This window comes from Protomyctophum parallelum, assembly GCF_964188405.1.
Source record: "Protomyctophum parallelum genome assembly, chromosome: 17".
NCBI lineage: Eukaryota > Metazoa > Chordata > Actinopteri > Myctophiformes > Myctophidae > Protomyctophum > Protomyctophum parallelum.
The window spans coordinates 35039043-35057621 of record NC_139719.1 but is presented as its reverse complement, the minus strand read 5'-3'; positions in this window follow the sequence as shown (position 1 = coordinate 35057621).

Below are 18579 nucleotides of genomic sequence, written 5' to 3'. Positions count from 1 at the left end.
AAAATGATGAAAAACGAGGTTAACTTTTTTTTTCAAAATTAAAAAAAACGATGGGCTATAACCCATGTTTTTTTTTTCTTCATTTTTTTCAAAACCTCAAAAATGATGAAAAACGGTGTGCTATATTATGCCGTATGGTATGGGCTATAGCCCATGTTCAAAAATGATGAAAAACGAGGTTAACTTTTTTTTTCAAAATAAATAAAAACGATGGGCTATAACCCATGTTTTTTTTTTCTTCATTTTTTTCAAAACCTCAAAAATGATGAAAAACGGCGTGCTATATTATGCCGTATGGTATGGGCTATAGCCCATGTTCAAAAATGATGAAAAACGAGGTTAACTTTTTTTTTCAAAATTTCAAAAAACGATGGGCTATAACCCATGTTTTTTTGTTTTTTTGTTTTTTTTCAAAACCTAAAAAATGATGAAAAACGGCGTGCTATATTATGCCGTATGGTATGGGCTATAGCCCATGTTCAAAAATGATGAAAAACGAGGTTAACATTTTTTTTCAAAATTTCAAAAAACGATGGGCTATAACCCATGTTTTTTTTTTTTTCTTTTTTTTCAAAACCTCAAAAATGATGAAAAACGGCATGCTATATTATGCCGTATGGTATGGGCTATAGCCCATGTTCAAAAATGATGAAAAACGAGGTTAACTTTTTTTTTCAAAATTTCAAAAAACGATGGGCTATAACCCATGTTTTTTTTTTCTTCATTTTTTTCAAAACCTCAAAAATGATGAAAAACGGCGTGCTATATTATGCCGTATGGTATGGGCTATAGCCCATGTTCAAAAATGATGAAAATCGAGGTTAACTTTTTTTTTCAAAATTTCAAAAAACGATGGGCTATAACCCATGTTTTTTTTTTCTTCATTTTTTTCAAAACCTCAAAAATGATGAAAAACGGTGTGCTATATTATGCCGTATGGTATGGGCTATAGCCCATGTTCAAAAATGATGAAAAACGAGGTTAACTTTTTTTTTCAAAACTAAAAAAAACGATGGGCTATAACCCATGTTTTTTTTTTCTTCATTTTTTTCAAAACCTCAAAAATGATGAAAAACGGTGTGCTATATTATGCCGTATGGTATGGGCTATAGCCCATGTTCAAAAATGATGAAAAACGAGGTTAACTTTTTTTTTCCAAATTAAAAAAAACGATGGGCTATAACCCATGTTTTTTTTTTCTTCATTTTTTTCAAAACCTCAAAAATGATGAAAAACGGCGTGCTATATTATGCCGTATGGTATGGGCTATAGCCCATGTTCAAAAATGATGAAAAACGAGGTTAACTTTTTTTTTCAAAATTTCAAAAAACGATGGGCTATAACCCATGTTTTTTTGGTTTTTTGTTTTTTTTCAAAACCTCAAAAATGATGAAAAACGGCGTGCTATATTATGCCGTATGGTATGGGCTATAGCCCATGTTCAAAAATGATGAAAAACGAGGTTAACTTTTTTTTTCAAAATTTCAAAAAACGATGGGCTATAACCCATGTTTTTTTGGTTTTTTGTTTTTTTTCAAAACCTCAAAAATGATGAAAAACGGCGTGCTATATTATGCCGTATGGTATGGGCTATAGCCCATGTTCAAAAATGATGAAAAACGAGGTTAACTTTTTTTTTCAAAATTTCAAAAAACGATGGGCTATAACCCATGTTTTTTTTTTCTTCATTTTTTTCAAAACCTCAAAAATGATGAAAAACGGCGTGCTATATTATGCCGTATGGTATGGGCTATAGCCCATGTTCAAAAATGATGAAAAACGAGGTTAACTTTTTTTTTCAAAATTTCAAAAAACGATGGGCTATAACCCATGTCTTTTTTTTCTTAATTTTTTTCAAAACCTCAAAAATGATGAAAAACGGCGTGCTATATTATGCCGTACGGTATGGGCTATAGCCCATGTTCAAAAATGATTAAAAACGAGGTTCCTTTTTTTTTCAAAATTTCAAAAAACGATGGGCTATAACCCATGTTTTTTTTTTTTTTTCATTTTTTTCAAAACCTAAAAAATGATGAAAAACGGCGTGCTATAGTATGCCGTACGGTATGGGCTATAGCCCATGTTCAAAAATGATGAAAAACAAGGTTAACTTTTTTTTTCAAAATTTCAAAAAACGATGGGCTATAACCCATGTTTTTTTTTTCTTCATTTTTTTCAAAACCTCAAAAATGATGAAAAACGGCATGCTATATTATGCCGTATGGTATGGGCTATAGCCCATGTTCAAAAATGATGAAAAACGAGGTTAACTTTTTTTTTCAAAATTTCAAAAAACGATGGGCTATAACCCATGTTTTTTTTTTTTTCATTTTTTTCAAAACCTCAAAAATGATGAAAAACGGTGTGCTATATTATGCCGTATGGTATGGGCTATAGCCCATGTTCAAAAATGATGAAAAACGAGGTTAACTTTTTTTTTCAAAATAAAAAAAAACGATGGGCTATAACCCATGTTTTTTTTTTCTTCATTTTTTTCAAAACCTCAAAAATGATGAAAAACGGCGTGCTATATTATGCCGTATGGTATGGGCTATAGCCCATGTTCAAAAATGATGAAAAACGAGGTTAACTTTTTTTTTCAAAATTTCAAAAAACGATGGGCTATAACCCATGTTTTTTTGTTTTTTTGTTTTTTTTCAAAACCTCAAAAATGATGAAAAACGGCGTGCTATATTATGCCGTATGGTATGGGCTATAGCCCATGTTCAAAAATGATGAAAAACGAGGTTAACTTTTTTTTTCAAAATTTCAAAAAACGATGGGCTATAACCCATGTTTTTTTTTTTTCTTCATTTTTTTCAAAACCTCAAAAATGATGAAAAACGGCGTGCTATATTATGCCGTATGGTATGGGCTATAGCCCATGTTCAAAAATGATGAAAAACGAGGTTAACTCTTTTTTTCAAAATTTCAAAAAACGATGGGCTATAACCCATGTTTTTTTTTTCTTCATTTTTTTCAAAACCTCAAAAATGATGAAAAACGGCGTGCTATATTATGCCGTATGGTATGGGCTATAGCCCATGTTCAAAAATGATGAAAAACGAGGTTAACTTTTTATTTCAAAATTAAAAAAAACGATGGGCTATAACCCATGTTTTCTTTTTCTTCATTTTTTTCAAAACCTCAAAAATGATGAAAAACGGCGTGCTATATTATGCCGTATGGTATGGGCTATAGCCCATGTTCAAAAATGATGAAAAACGAGGTTAACTTTTTTTTTCAAATTTTAAAAATTTCAAATTTTCAAATTTTCAAATTTTTCAAATTTTTTTCTTCATTTTTTTCAAAACCTCAAAAATGATGAAAAACGGCGTGCTATATTATGCCGTATGGTATGGGCTATAGCCCATGTTCAAAAATGATGAAAAACGAGGTTAACTTTTTTTTTCAAAATTAAAAAAAACGATGGGCTATAACCCATGTTTTTTTTTTTCTTCATTTTTTTCAAAACCTCAAAAATGATGAAAAACGGTGTGCTATATTATGCCGTATGGTATGGGCTATAGCCCATGTTCAAAAATGATGAAAAACGAGGTTAACTTTTTTTTTCAAAATTAAAAAAAACGATGGGCTATAACCCATGTTTTTTTTTTCTTCATTTTTTTCAAAACCTCAAAAATGATGAAAAACGGCGTGCTATATTATGCCGTATGGTATGGGCTATAGCCCATGTTCAAAAATGATGAAAAACGAGGTTAACTTTTTTTTTCAAAATTTCAAAAAACGATGGGCTATAACCCATGTTTTTTTTTTTCTTCATTTTTTTCAAAACCTCAAAAATGATGAAAAACGGCGTGCTATATTATGCCGTATGGTATGGGCTATAGCCCATGTTCAAAAATGATGAAAAACGAGGTTAACTTTTTTTTTCAAAATAAAAAAAAACGATGGGCTATAACCCATGTTTTTTTTTTCTTCATTTTTTTCAAAACCTCAAAAATGATGAAAAACGGCGTGCTATATTATGCCGTATGGTATGGGCTATAGCCCATGTTCAAAAATGATGAAAAACGAGGTTAACTTTTTTTTTCAAAATTTCAAAAAACGATGGGCTATAACCCATGTTTTTTTGGTTTTTTGTTTTTTTTCAAAACCTAAAAAATGATGAAAAACGGCGTGCTATATTATGCCGTATGGTATGGGCTATAGCCCATGTTCAAAAATGATGAAAAACGAGGTTAACTTTTTTTTTCAAAATTTCAAAAAACGATGGGCTATAACCCATGTTTTTTTTTTTTTCATTTTTTTCAAAACCTCAAAAATGATGAAAAACGGCATGCTATATTATGCCGTATGGTATGGGCTATAGCCCATGTTCAAAAATGATGAAAAACGAGGTTAACTTTTTTTTTCAAAATTTCAAAAAACGATGGGCTATAACCCATGTTTTTTTTTTCTTCATTTTTTTCAAAACCTCAAAAATGATGAAAAACGGCGTGCTATATTATGCCGTATGGTATGGGCTATAGCCCATGTTCAAAAATGATGAAAAACGAGGTTAACTTTTTTTTTCAAAATTTCAAAAAACGATGGGCTATAACCCATGTTATTTTTTTCTTCATTTTTTTCAAAACCTCAAAAATGATGAAAAGCGGCGTGCTATATTATGCCGTATGGTATGGGCTATAGCCCATGTTCAAAAATGATGAAAAACGAGGTTAACTTTTTTTTTCAAATTTTCAAAAAACGATGGGCTATAACCCATGTTTTTTTTTTTCTTCATTTTTTTCAAAACCTCAAAAATGATGAAAAACGGTGTGCTATATTATGCCGTATGGTATGGGCTATAGCCCATGTTCAAAAATGATGAAAAACGAGGTTAACTTTTTTTTTCAAAATTAAAAAAAACGATGGGCTATAACCCATGTTTTTTTTTTCTTCATTTTTTTCAAAACCTCAAAAATGATGAAAAACGGTGTGCTATATTATGCCGTATGGTATGGGCTATAGCCCATGTTCAAAAATGATGAAAAACGAGGTTAACTTTTTTTTCAAAATTAAAAAAACGATGGGCTATAACCCATGTTTTTTTTTTCTTCATTTTTTTCAAAACCTCAAAAATGATGAAAAACGGCGTGCTATATTATGCCGTATGGTATGGGCTATAGCCCATGTTCAAAAATGATGAAAAACGAGGTTAACTTTTTTTTTCAAAATTTCAAAAAACGATGGGCTATAACCCATGTTTTTTTGGTTTTTTGTTTTTTTTCAAAACCTCAAAAATGATGAAAAACGGCGTGCTATATTATGCCGTATGGTATGGGCTATAGCCCATGTTCAAAAATGATGAAAAACGAGGTTAACTTTTTTTTTCAAAATTTCAAAAAACGATGGGCTATAACCCATGTTTTTTTGGTTTTTTGTTTTTTTTCAAAACCTCAAAAATGATGAAAAACGGCGTGCTATATTATGCCGTATGGTATGGGCTATAGCCCATGTTCAAAAATGATGAAAAACGAGGTTAACTTTTTTTTTCAAAATTTCAAAAAACGATGGGCTATAACCCATGTTTTTTTTTTTTCTTCATTTTTTTCAAAACCTCAAAAATGATGAAAAACGGTGTGCTATATTATGCCGTATGGTATGGGCTATAGCCCATGTTCAAAAATGATGAAAAACGAGGTTAACTTTTTTTTTCAAAATTAAAAAAAACGATGGGCTATAACCCATGTTTTTTTTTTCTTCATTTTTTTCAAAACCTAAAAAATGATGAAAAACGGCGTGCTATATTATGCCGTATGGTATGGGCTATAGCCCATGTTCAAAAATGATGAAAAACGAGGTTAACTTTTTTTTTCAAAATTTCAAAAAACGATGGGCTATAACCCATGTTTTTTTGGTTTTTAGTTTTTTTTCAAAACCTCAAAAATGATGAAAAACGGCGTGCTATATTATGCCGTATGGTATGGGCTATAGCCCATGTTCAAAAATGATGAAAAACGAGGCTAACTTTTTTTTTCAAAATTTCAAAAAACGATGGGCTATAACCCATGTTTTTTTTTTTCTTCATTTTTTTCAAAACCTCAAAAATGATGAAAAACGGCGTGCTATATTATGCCGTATGGTATGGGCTATAGCCCATGTTCAAAAATGATGAAAAACGAGGTTAACTTTTTTTTTCAAAATTTCAAAAAACGATGGGCTATAACCCATGTTTTTTTTTTCTTCATTTTTTTCAAAACCTCAAAAATGATGAAAAACGGCGTGCTATATTATGCCGTATGGTATGGGCTATAGCCCATGTTCAAAAATGATGAAAAACGAGGTTAACTTTTTTTTTCAAAATTTCAAAAAACGATGGGCTATAACCCATGTTTTTTGGTTTTTTGTTTTTTTTCAAAACCTCAAAAATGATGAAAAACGGCGTGCTATATTATGCCGTATGGTATGGGCTATAGCCCATGTTCAAAAATGATGAAAAACGAGGTTAACTTTTTTTTTCAAAATTAAAAAAAACGATGGGCTATAACCCATGTTTTTTTTTTCTTCATTTTTTTCAAAACCTCAAAAATGATGAAAAACGGCGTGCTATATTATGCCGTATGGTATGGGCTATAGCCCATGTTCAAAAATGATGAAAAACGAGGTTAACTTTTTTTTTCAAAATTTCAAAAAACGATGGGCTATAACCCATGTTTTTTGGTTTTTTGTTTTTTTTCAAAACCTCAAAAATGATGAAAAACGGCGTGCTATATTATGCCGTATGGTATGGGCTATAGCCCATGTTCAAAAATGATGAAAAACGAGGTTAACTTTTTTTTTCAAAATTTCAAAAAACGATGGGCTATAACCCATGTTTTTTTTTTTCTTCATTTTTTTCAAAACCTCAAAAATGATGAAAAACGGCGTGCTATATTATGCCGTATGGTATGGGCTATAGCCCATGTTCAAAAATGATGAAAAACGAGGTTAACTTTTTTTTTCAAAATTTCAAAAAACGATGGGCTATAACCCATGTTTTTTTTTTTTCATTTTTTTCAAAACCTCAAAAATGATGAAAAACGGCGCGCTATATTATGCCGTATAGCCCATGTTCAAAAATGATGAAAAACGAGGTTAACTTTTTTTTTCAAAATTAAAAAAAACGATGGGCTATAACCCATGTTTTTTTTTTCTTCATTTTTTTCAAAACCTCAAAAATGATGAAAAACGGTGTGCTATATTATGCCGTATGGTATGGGCTATAGCCCATGTTCAAAAATGATGAAAAACGAGGTTAACTTTTTTTTTCAAAATAAATAAAAACGATGGGCTATAACCCATGTTTTTTTTTTCTTCATTTTTTTCAAAACCTCAAAAATGATGAAAAACGGCGTGCTATATTATGCCGTATGGTATGGGCTATAGCCCATGTTCAAAAATGATGAAAAACGAGGTTAACTTTTTTTTTCAAAATTTCAAAAAACGATGGGCTATAACCCATGTTTTTTTGTTTTTTTGTTTTTTTTCAAAACCTAAAAAATGATGAAAAACGGCGTGCTATATTATGCCGTATGGTATGGGCTATAGCCCATGTTCAAAAATGATGAAAAACGAGGTTAACATTTTTTTTCAAAATTTCAAAAAACGATGGGCTATAACCCATGTTTTTTTTTTTTTCATTTTTTTCAAAACCTCAAAAATGATGAAAAACGGCATGCTATATTATGCCGTATGGTATGGGCTATAGCCCATGTTCAAAAATGATGAAAAACGAGGTTAACTTTTTTTTTCAAAATTTCAAAAAACGATGGGCTATAACCCATGTTTTTTTTTTCTTCATTTTTTTCAAAACCTCAAAAATGATGAAAAACGGCGTGCTATATTATGCCGTATGGTATGGGCTATAGCCCATGTTCAAAAATGATGAAAATCGAGGTTAACTTTTTTTTTCAAAATTTCAAAAAACGATGGGCTATAACCCATGTTTTTTTTTTCTTCATTTTTTTCAAAACCTCAAAAATGATGAAAAACGGTGTGCTATATTATGCCGTATGGTATGGGCTATAGCCCATGTTCAAAAATGATGAAAAACGAGGTTAACTTTTTTTTTCAAAACTAAAAAAAACGATGGGCTATAACCCATGTTTTTTTTTTCTTCATTTTTTTCAAAACCTCAAAAATGATGAAAAACGGTGTGCTATATTATGCCGTATGGTATGGGCTATAGCCCATGTTCAAAAATGATGAAAAACGAGGTTAACTTTTTTTTTCCAAATTAAAAAAAACGATGGGCTATAACCCATGTTTTTTTTTTCTTCATTTTTTTCAAAACCTCAAAAATGATGAAAAACGGCGTGCTATATTATGCCGTATGGTATGGGCTATAGCCCATGTTCAAAAATGATGAAAAACGAGGTTAACTTTTTTTTTCAAAATTTCAAAAAACGATGGGCTATAACCCATGTTTTTTTGGTTTTTTGTTTTTTTTCAAAACCTCAAAAATGATGAAAAACGGCGTGCTATATTATGCCGTATGGTATGGGCTATAGCCCATGTTCAAAAATGATGAAAAACGAGGTTAACTTTTTTTTTCAAAATTTCAAAAAACGATGGGCTATAACCCATGTTTTTTTGGTTTTTTGTTTTTTTTCAAAACCTCAAAAATGATGAAAAACGGCGTGCTATATTATGCCGTATGGTATGGGCTATAGCCCATGTTCAAAAATGATGAAAAACGAGGTTAACTTTTTTTTTCAAAATTTCAAAAAACGATGGGCTATAACCCATGTTTTTTTTTTCTTCATTTTTTTCAAAACCTCAAAAATGATGAAAAACGGCGTGCTATATTATGCCGTATGGTATGGGCTATAGCCCATGTTCAAAAATGATGAAAAACGAGGTTAACTTTTTTTTTCAAAATTTCAAAAAACGATGGGCTATAACCCATGTCTTTTTTTTCTTAATTTTTTTCAAAACCTCAAAAATGATGAAAAACGGCGTGCTATATTATGCCGTACGGTATGGGCTATAGCCCATGTTCAAAAATGATTAAAAACGAGGTTCCTTTTTTTTTCAAAATTTCAAAAAACGATGGGCTATAACCCATGTTTTTTTTTTTTTTTCATTTTTTTCAAAACCTAAAAAATGATGAAAAACGGCGTGCTATAGTATGCCGTACGGTATGGGCTATAGCCCATGTTCAAAAATGATGAAAAACAAGGTTAACTTTTTTTTTCAAAATTTCAAAAAACGATGGGCTATAACCCATGTTTTTTTTTTCTTCATTTTTTTCAAAACCTCAAAAATGATGAAAAACGGCATGCTATATTATGCCGTATGGTATGGGCTATAGCCCATGTTCAAAAATGATGAAAAACGAGGTTAACTTTTTTTTTCAAAATTTCAAAAAACGATGGGCTATAACCCATGTTTTTTTTTTTCTTCATTTTTTTCAAAACCTCAAAAATGATGAAAAACGGTGTGCTATATTATGCCGTATGGTATGGGCTATAGCCCATGTTCAAAAATGATGAAAAACGAGGTTAACTTTTTTTTTCAAAATAAAAAAAAACGATGGGCTATAACCCATGTTTTTTTTTTCTTCATTTTTTTCAAAACCTCAAAAATGATGAAAAACGGCGTGCTATATTATGCCGTATGGTATGGGCTATAGCCCATGTTCAAAAATGATGAAAAACGAGGTTAACTTTTTTTTTCAAAATTTCAAAAAACGATGGGCTATAACCCATGTTTTTTTGTTTTTTTGTTTTTTTTCAAAACCTCAAAAATGATGAAAAACGGCGTGCTATATTATGCCGTATGGTATGGGCTATAGCCCATGTTCAAAAATGATGAAAAACGAGGTTAACTTTTTTTTTCAAAATTTCAAAAAACGATGGGCTATAACCCATGTTTTTTTTTTTTCTTCATTTTTTTCAAAACCTCAAAAATGATGAAAAACGGCGTGCTATATTATGCCGTATGGTATGGGCTATAGCCCATGTTCAAAAATGATGAAAAACGAGGTTAACTCTTTTTTTCAAAATTTCAAAAAACGATGGGCTATAACCCATGTTTTTTTTTTCTTCATTTTTTTCAAAACCTCAAAAATGATGAAAAACGGCGTGCTATATTATGCCGTATGGTATGGGCTATAGCCCATGTTCAAAAATGATGAAAAACGAGGTTAACTTTTTATTTCAAAATTAAAAAAAACGATGGGCTATAACCCATGTTTTCTTTTTCTTCATTTTTTTCAAAACCTCAAAAATGATGAAAAACGGCGTGCTATATTATGCCGTATGGTATGGGCTATAGCCCATGTTCAAAAATGATGAAAAACGAGGTTAACTTTTTTTTTCAAATTTTAAAAAATTCAAATTTTCAAATTTTCAAATTTTTCAAATTTTTTTCTTCATTTTTTTCAAAACCTCAAAAATGATGAAAAACGGCGTGCTATATTATGCCGTATGGTATGGGCTATAGCCCATGTTCAAAAATGATGAAAAACGAGGTTAACTTTTTTTTTCAAAATTAAAAAAAACGATGGGCTATAACCCATGTTTTTTTTTTTCTTCATTTTTTTCAAAACCTCAAAAATGATGAAAAACGGTGTGCTATATTATGCCGTATGGTATGGGCTATAGCCCATGTTCAAAAATGATGAAAAACGAGGTTAACTTTTTTTTTCAAAATTAAAAAAAACGATGGGCTATAACCCATGTTTTTTTTTTCTTCATTTTTTTCAAAACCTCAAAAATGATGAGAAACGGCATGCTATATTATGCCGTATGGTATGGGCTATAGCCCATGTTCAAAAATGATGAAAAACGAGGTTAACTTTTTTTTTCAAAATTTCAAAAAACGATGGGCTATAACCCATGTTTTTTTGGTTTTTAGTTTTTTTTCAAAACCTCAAAAATGATGAAAAACGGCGTGCTATATTATGCCGTATGGTATGGGCTATAGCCCATGTTCAAAAATGATGAAAAACGAGGTTAACTTTTTTTTTCAAAATTTCAAAAAACGATGGGCTATAACCCATGTTTTTTTTTTTTCTTCATTTTTTTCAAAACCTCAAAAATGATGAAAAACGGCGTGCTATATTATGCCGTATGGTATGGGCTATAGCCCATGTTCAAAAATGATGAAAAACGAGGTTAACTCTTTTTTTCAAAATTTCAAAAAACGATGGGCTATAACCCATGTTTTTTTTTTCTTCATTTTTTTCAAAACCTCAAAAATGATGAAAAACGGCGTGCTATATTATGCCGTATGGTATGGGCTATAGCCCATGTTCAAAAATGATGAAAAACGAGGTTAACTTTTTATTTCAAAATTAAAAAAAACGATGGGCTATAACCCATGTTTTCTTTTTCTTCATTTTTTTCAAAACCTCAAAAATGATGAAAAACGGCGTGCTATATTATGCCGTATGGTATGGGCTATAGCCCATGTTCAAAAATGATGAAAAACGAGGTTAACTTTTTTTTTCAAATTTTAAAAATTTCAAATTTTCAAATTTTCAAATTTTTCAAATTTTTTTCTTCATTTTTTTCAAAACCTCAAAAATGATGAAAAACGGCGTGCTATATTATGCCGTATGGTATGGGCTATAGCCCATGTTCAAAAATGATGAAAAACGAGGTTAACTTTTTTTTTCAAAATTAAAAAAAACGATGGGCTATAACCCATGTTTTTTTTTTTCTTCATTTTTTTCAAAACCTCAAAAATGATGAAAAACGGTGTGCTATATTATGCCGTATGGTATGGGCTATAGCCCATGTTCAAAAATGATGAAAAACGAGGTTAACTTTTTTTTTCAAAATTAAAAAAAACGATGGGCTATAACCCATGTTTTTTTTTTCTTCATTTTTTTCAAAACCTCAAAAATGATGAGAAACGGCATGCTATATTATGCCGTATGGTATGGGCTATAGCCCATGTTCAAAAATGATGAAAAACGAGGTTAACTTTTTTTTTCAAAATTTCAAAAAACGATGGGCTATAACCCATGTTTTTTTGGTTTTTAGTTTTTTTTAAAACCTCAAAAATGATGAAAAACGGCGTGCTATATTATGCCGTATGGTATGGGCTATAGCCCATGTTCAAAAATGATGAAAAACGAGGTTAACTTTTTTTTTCAAAATTTCAAAAAACGATGGGCTATAACCCATGTTTTTTTTTTTCTTCATTTTTTTCAAAACCTCAAAAATGATGAAAAACGGCGTGCTATATTATGCCGTATGGTATGGGCTATAGCCCATGTTCAAAAATGATGAAAAACGAGGTTAACTTTTTTTTTCAAAATTTCAAAAAACGATGGGCTATAACCCATGTTTTTTTTTTCTTCATTTTTTTCAAAACCTCAAAAATGATGAAAAACGGCGTGCTATATTATGCCGTATGGTATGGGCTATAGCCCATGTTCAAAAATGATGAAAAACGAGGTTAACTTTTTTTTTCAAAATTTCAAAAAACGATGGGCTATAACCCATGTTTTTTTTTTTCTTCATTTTTTTCAAAACCTCAAAAATGATGAAAAACGGTGTGCTATATTATGCCGTATGGTATGGGCTATAGCCCATGTTCAAAAATGATGAAAAACGAGGTTAACTTTTTTTTTCAAAATTTCAAAAAACGATGGGCTATAACCCATGTTTTTTTTTTTCTTCATTTTTTTCAAAACCTCAAAAATGATGAAAAACGGTGTGCTATATTATGCCGTATGGTATGGGCTATAGCCCATGTTCAAAAATGATGAAAAACGAGGTTAACTTTTTTTTTCAAAATTAAAAAAAAACGATGGGCTATAACCCATGTTTTTTTTTCTTCATTTTTTTCAAAACCTCAAAAATGATGAAAAACGGCGTGCTATATTATGCCGTATGGTATGGGCTATAGCCCATGTTCAAAAATGATGAAAAACGAGGTTAACTTTTTTTTTCAAAATTTCAAAAAACGATGGGCTATAACCCATGTTTTTTGGTTTTTTGTTTTTTTTCAAAACCTCAAAAATGATGAAAAACGGCGTGCTATATTATGCCGTATGGTATGGGCTATAGCCCATGTTCAAAAATGATGAAAAACGAGGTTAACTTTTTTTTTCAAAATTTCAAAAAACGATGGGCTATAACCCATGTTTTTTTTTTTTCTTCATTTTTTTCAAAACCTCAAAAATGATGAAAAACGGCGTGCTATATTATGCCGTATGGTATGGGCTATAGCCCATGTTCAAAAATGATGAAAAACGAGGTTAACTTTTTTTTTCAAAATTTCAAAAAACGATGGGCTATAACCCATGTTTTTTTTTTCTTCATTTTTTTCAAAACCTCAAAAATGATGAAAAACGGCGTGCTATATTATGCCGTATGGTATGGGCTATAGCCCATGTTCAAAAATGATGAAAAACGAGGTTAACTTTTTTTTTCAAAATTTCAAAAAACGATGGGCTATAACCCATGTTTTTTTTTTTCTTCATTTTTTTCAAAACCTCAAAAATGATGAAAAACGGTGTGCTATATTATGCCGTATGGTATGGGCTATAGCCCATGTTCAAAAATGATGAAAAACGAGGTTAACTTTTTTTTTCAAAATAAAAAAAAACGATGGGCTATAACCCATGTTTTTTTTTTCTTCATTTTTTTCAAAACCTCAAAAATGATGAAAAACGGTGTGCTATATTATGCCGTATGGTATGGGCTATAGCCCATGTTCAAAAATGATGAAAAACGAGGTTAACTTTTTTTTTCAAAATTAAAAAAAACGATGGGCTATAACCCATGTTTTTTTTTTCTTCATTTTTTTCAAAACCTCAAAAATGATGAAAAACGGCGTGCTATATTATGCCGTATGGTATGGGCTATAGCCCATGTTCAAAAATGATGAAAAACGAGGTTAACTTTTTTTTTCAAAATTTCAAAAAACGATGGGCTATAACCCATGTTTTTTTGGTTTTTTGTTTTTTTTCAAAACCTAAAAAATGATGAAAAACGGCGTGCTATATTATGCCGTATGGTATGGGCTATAGCCCATGTTCAAAAATGATGAAAAACGAGGTTAACATTTTTTTTCAAAATTTCAAAAAACGATGGGCTATAACCCATGTTTTTTTTTTTTTCATTTTTTTCAAAACCTCAAAAATGATGAAAAACGGCATGCTATATTATGCCGTATGGTATGGGCTATAGCCCATGTTCAAAAATGATGAAAAACGAGGTTAACTTTTTTTTTCAAAATTTCAAAAAACGATGGGCTATAACCCATGTTTTTTTTTTTTCTTCATTTTTTTCAAAACCTCAAAAATGATGAAAAACGGCGTGCTATATTATGCCGTATGGTATGGGCTATAGCCCATGTTCAAAAATGATGAAAAACGAGGTTAACTTTTTTTTTCAAAATTTCAAAAAACGATGGGCTATAACCCATGTTTTTTTTTTCTTCATTTTTTTCAAAACCTCAAAAATGATGAAAAACGGCGTGCTATATTATGCCGTATGGTATGGGCTATAGCCCATGTTCAAAAATGATGAAAAACGAGGTTAACTTTTTTTTTCAAAATTTCAAAAAACGATGGGCTATAACCCATGTTTTTTTTTTTCTTCATTTTTTTCAAAACCTCAAAAATGATGAAAAACGGTGTGCTATATTATGCCGTATGGTATGGGCTATAGCCCATGTTCAAAAATGATGAAAAACGAGGTTAACTTTTTTTTTCAAAATAAAAAAAAACGATGGGCTATAACCCATGTTTTTTTTTTCTTCATTTTTTTCAAAACCTCAAAAATGATGAAAAACGGTGTGCTATATTATGCCGTATGGTATGGGCTATAGCCCATGTTCAAAAATGATGAAAAACGAGGTTAACTTTTTTTTTCAAAATTAAAAAAAACGATGGGCTATAACCCATGTTTTTTTTTTCTTCATTTTTTTCAAAACCTCAAAAATGATGAAAAACGGCGTGCTATATTATGCCGTATGGTATGGGCTATAGCCCATGTTCAAAAATGATGAAAAACGAGGTTAACTTTTTTTTTCAAAATTTCAAAAAACGATGGGCTATAACCCATGTTTTTTTGGTTTTTTGTTTTTTTTCAAAACCTCAAAAATGATGAAAAACGGCGTGCTATATTATGCCGTATGGTATGGGCTATAGCCCATGTTCAAAAATGATGAAAAACGAGGTTAACTTTTTTTTTCAAAATTTCAAAAAACGATGGGCTATAACCCATGTTTTTTTGGTTTTTTGTTTTTTTTCAAAACCTCAAAAATGATGAAAAACGGCATGCTATATTATGCCGTATGGTATGGGCTATAGCCCATGTTCAAAAATGATGAAAAACGAGGTTAACTTTTTTTTTCAAAATTTCAAAAAACGATGGGCTATAACCCATGTTTTTTTTTTCTTCATTTTTTTCAAAACCTCAAAAATGATGAAAAACGGCGTGCTATATTATGCCGTATGGTATGGGCTATAGCCCATGTTCAAAAATGATGAAAAACGAGGTTAACTTTTTTTTTCAAAATTTCAAAAAACGATGGGCTATAACCCATGTCTTTTTTTTCTTAATTCTTTTCAAAACCTCAAAAATGATGAAAAACGGCGTGCTATATCATGCCGTACGGTATGGGCTATAGCCCATGTTCAAAAATGATTAAAAACGAGGTTCCTTTTTTTTCAAAATTTCAAAAAACGATGGGCTATAACCCATGTTTTTTTGTTTTTTTGTTTTTTTTCAAAACCTCAAAAATGATGAAAAACGGCGTGCTATATTATGCCGTATGGTATGGGCTATAGCCCATGTTCAAAAATGATGAAAAACGAGGTTAACTTTTTTTTTCAAAATTTCAAAAAACGATGGGCTATAACCCATGTTTTTTTTTTTCTTAATTTTTTTCAAAACCTCAAAAATGATGAAAAACGGCGTGCTATATTATGCCGTATGGTATGGGCTATAGCCCATGTTCAAAAATGATGAAAAACGAGGTTAACTTTTTTTTTCAAAATTTCAAAAAACGATGGGCTATAACCCATGTTTTTTTTTTCTTCATTTTTTTCAAAACCTCAAAAATGATGAAAAACGGCGTGCTATATTATGCCGTATGGTATGGGCTATAGCCCATGTTCAAAAATGATGAAAAACGAGGTTAACTTTTTTTTTCAAAATTTCAAAAAACGATGGGCTATAACCCATGTTTATTTTTTTCTTCATTTTTTTCAAAACCTCAAAAATGATGAAAAACGGCGTGCTATATTATGCCGTATGGTATGGGCTATAGCCCATGTTCAAAAATGATGAAAAACGAGGTTAACTTTTTATTTCAAAATTAAAAAAAACGATGGGCTATAACCCATGTTTTCTTTTTCTTCATTTTTTTCAAAACCTCAAAAATGATGAAAAACGGCGTGCTATATTATGCCGTATGGTATGGGCTATAGCCCATGTTCAAAAATGATGAAAAACGAGGTTAACTTTTTTTTTCAAATTTTCAAATTTTCAAATTTTCAAATTTTCAAATTTTCAAATTTTCAAATTTTCAAATTTTCAAATTTTTTTCTTCATTTTTTTCAAAACCTCAAAAATGATGAAAAACGGCGTGCTATATTATGCCGTATGGTATGGGCTATAGCCCATGTTCAAAAATGATGAAAAACGAGGTTAACTTTTTTTTTCAAAATTTCTAAAAACGATGGGCTATAACCCATGTTTTTTTGGTTTTTTGTTTTTTTTCAAAACCTCAAAAATTATGAAAAACGGCGTGCTATATTATGCCGTATGGTATGGGCTATAGCCCATGTTCAAAAATGATGAAAAACTAGGTTAACTTTTTTTTTCAAAATTTCAAAAAACGATGAAACGATTTTCATCATTTTTGAGAATTTGAAAAAAAAAAAAAAAAAAAAACGATGGGTCATCGTTTTTTTTTTTTTTTCAAATCCTCAAAAATGATGAAAAACGGCTTGCTATAGTATGCCGTACAGTATGGGCCATAGCCCATGGTCAAAAATGGGATAAAAAACGTCTAAAAATAGACGTCTAAAACACGTCTATTTTTAGACGTGTTTTAGACGTCTATTTTTAGACATTTTTAGACGCTCGTCTAATAGCCCATACTGTACGGCATACTATAGCAAGTCGTTTTTCATCATTTTTGAGGATTTAAAAAAAATGTAAAAAAAAAAACAAAAAACAATGGGTTATAGCCCATCGTTTTTTTTTTTCTTTCACGATTGCGGAGGATTTGAAAAAAGGTGAAAATCGTGGAAAAGCGAAAGGCTATGGTCCATGGTCTCGGAGGGCATACTATAGACAGTATGTGTTTTTTTACGATTTCGGAGGATTTAAAAAAAAGGTGAAAATCACAGAAAAGCTAAAGGCTATAGTCCATAAGGCTGTCCCCAAACATTCAAGGTTCGAATGTTCGCTCGTTAGGGTTGGCACTCGAATCTTAATTAATGGGTTTGAACCATTCGTTTTATTTTTTATTTATTTTTTATTAAAAAAAATATATATTTTTTTTGTATTAACTCGAAAATATATCTCGGCGAGAATGTGATATGAGCATGTCAAAAAAAGTAAGTTTCTAGTGCATTCCTGTCTATGTCTATCTCCTTGTGCTCCAAAATCCCCTGTGCACATTAATTTGGTAATGGCCTGCACTCCCTGCAGCCAATCAGCCAATCAGCAACAAACACACACACACACACACACACACACACACACACACACACACACACGAGTCGTTTTGTTTGTGAGGGAACTGGAAAGCGCTAAACTACATACATACATGTGTCCAGCTTGTTTATGTTTGGTTTCCAACTTTCCATCCATTGTGTGTATAATTCGACTGCGTTGCGCGGCAGCGCGGCCGATCTACAAGCTCACAACGCGTCGTGCTGCGCCGCGTTGTGAGCTTGTAGATCTGCTCTAATTCTGGAGCGCACGCCTGCACGACACTGCGCTGCTCAGAGGGGGAAAACAGGGGGCCCCACGACAGGACGGCCGGGCGTCGTGTGTGTGTGTGTGTGTGTGTGTGTGTGTGTGTGTGTGTGTGTACACACCCCAGCACGATCGCACAATTTGAGAAAAAGGTTAGTTCTCTCTCTCTCTCGCTGCGCTGTAGGCTACGTGTTGCGCTTCCATCGACAGAACCGAAAGTGCTATACTGTACTTCTCCAGTACAGCAGTGCAGAACCGAGAGAGAGTGAGACATTGGATGTAAACTGCGCAGCTAAGAGCGGGGGAGGCGCGCTGTGCGCTCTGATCGAGACGGTTATTTTTTTAATTAATTAGAAACAAATGGTCCGAATGTTCACTCGGAAATTCCTGCCGAAGTTCGAGTCCTAAAATAAGGGCTAGGGTACAGCCTTAATAGTCCATGGTCACAGAGGGCATACTATAGTCCATCGTCTCGGAGCGCATGCTATAGGGTGCCATTTTTCACGATTTCGGAGGATTAAAAAAAAGGTGAAAATATCGGAAAAGTGACAGGCTATAGTCCGTCGTCTCGGAGTGCATGCTATAGGGTACCATTTTTCACGATTTCGGAGGATTTGAACAATAGGTGAAAATCACAGAAAGCGACAGGCTACAGTCCATCGTCTCGGAGTGCATGTTATAGGGTGCCAATTTT